Below are 1975 nucleotides of genomic sequence, written 5' to 3'. Positions count from 1 at the left end.
CCGTCGTGGATGTGGTGGAGGATTTGTACTTCATCTTTCAGAGACTCCTTCCTTCTCTCTAAAAATGGGCTTGAGAGCAAGGTCAAACAACTATGCAAAGCTCTTATCTTTAAAATTGCTACTAATATTTGCAATTGAGAAAGGAGTGGATCATTTACAAGTTTTTGGAGACTCTATGTTCATTATAAATTGGATCAAAAGGACTTACAGATGTCACAACATGAGACTATTACCTTGAAAGAAATATCAAAACTAAAAAATACTTTTACTCATTTTTAATGCTTCGTGTTTCTAGAAAACTCAATAGTCAAGCAAATAGTGTTTCTAAGAAAAACATGTTATTGGATTTTGGGATCTTGACGATCAAATAACAACAAAATGATTAACTCTATGAATTTTATCATAGACCATTGACTGATAGAACTACTAAGTTTTGACAGCCTTCTTTTGGTCATGTAATTTTAATATATTAAATAAAATTACGCTTTAATAAAAAAACAACGGTCAAACTCCAGTCAAGGCACGGAACTTGTTAAAGTAATATTTGAAGCCATTGTTAAATATAGATCACAAACTTCGTGGAGACTAAAATATCTTTTCTGGTTTCAATGGGCTGTGTGAAAGGGTTTCTGACTACCACCAGCTCAGTTCATCATAGTACAAATAACAACATCCCGGTTTCTTAATTTATTCCCGCGTTCGTCTGCAATTCTACGGAAGTGGTCAAGAGTCAGCCATTTCGACGAAAACCACTTGTGACGACCGTGAAGGGGTCATGGAATACGAAACTGAAGACGAATGTTATAACTTGAACTTGCAACGCCATTGCCGAACCACCTCCTCTCTGCTTTGCTCCAATCAACGATCTTCTCCCATGTGAAATTCATAGACATCATTATTATTTGAATATTCAATGGAAAGTGGCAGAAAATGATAGGAAATTTTAATTTTATATTAAAAAGAATTCTAAAATAAAGGAAATGATATTTTTATATTAAAAAGATTTATAAAGTAGAGGAGGGGAAAATAGATTAGTGTGAACGGGTGGAATATATAAAGAAGTAACATTAAAGAGTCAATATTCTTTTGATTTTGAGAGGGCGACGGGCACTTGTAAAGCAAATTCCTTTCCTACGCGGTTGGTGGGTTGGACCATCTCACTTTTTTATATGTATCGGTTGGTGGGTTGTACCATCTCACTTTTTTATATGTATCTGTGTCCTTATGCGGTTGGTTGGAGAGTTTTGATCTAACCTACTCTCTCCTTTTTCTTTGTATGCGTGTCAAAGTTGCAGAGCATACGCCGCGCAGCCTACAGGATACTGCGTGTGGAGCCCAGCAGATGCGATGAATTTGGTCCAATTTATGTGTTGCTGACAAATAGTCAATGCTCCTTTGATTTTGAGAAGAAATTTAGTCGGAAGTATCGCAAAGTATTAATGATGTTTGAATCCTTGGTAACTATGGTATTTACCGTTGTTCCCTTGGTAAAATTATAACATGTTATAAAGTAAAAATGAAAAATCTTTAAAGGTAAAGAAAAATATGATATAACCGATGATTTATTAAATTTTTGGATAGGATATTAGGTGGAAGGAGATCCACTGAAGATGTTGTATTTTCAAGGGTGGGAGAAGCGGATTGACTGTTTTACACTCGGGGAAGGAGTCATGCCGGCTTCTCTCAAGGCCATCCACGATCCCGTCAGGAACGCGGAGATCCTCATTGTGGATTATGGAGAGAGCGCGATTGGGAGAGTGGCGCCTGTGGATTCTGGGTTTTGGTGGATAATTCTTCTCAGAGCGTATTCGAAGTCTACCGGAGATCATGCGTTGGCTGAGATGCCTGAGATTCAGCGTGGGATACGGTTGATTCTGAGTCTTTGCCTCTCCGAGGGACTCGAATTCAATGCAGAGGAAAATCAAAAAATCCCCAAATATGTTTTCCATCCGCCAGATCTGGAAAACAAAACAGC

Source organism: Pinus tabuliformis, chromosome 8 (assembly GCF_031772625.1).
Source record: "Pinus tabuliformis cultivar Carrire ecotype Pingquan chromosome 8, CPIR1, whole genome shotgun sequence".
Taxonomy (NCBI): domain Eukaryota; kingdom Viridiplantae; phylum Streptophyta; class Pinopsida; order Pinales; family Pinaceae; genus Pinus; species Pinus tabuliformis.
The sequence above is the reverse complement of the archived record's forward strand: the minus strand, read 5'-3'. Positions refer to the sequence as shown.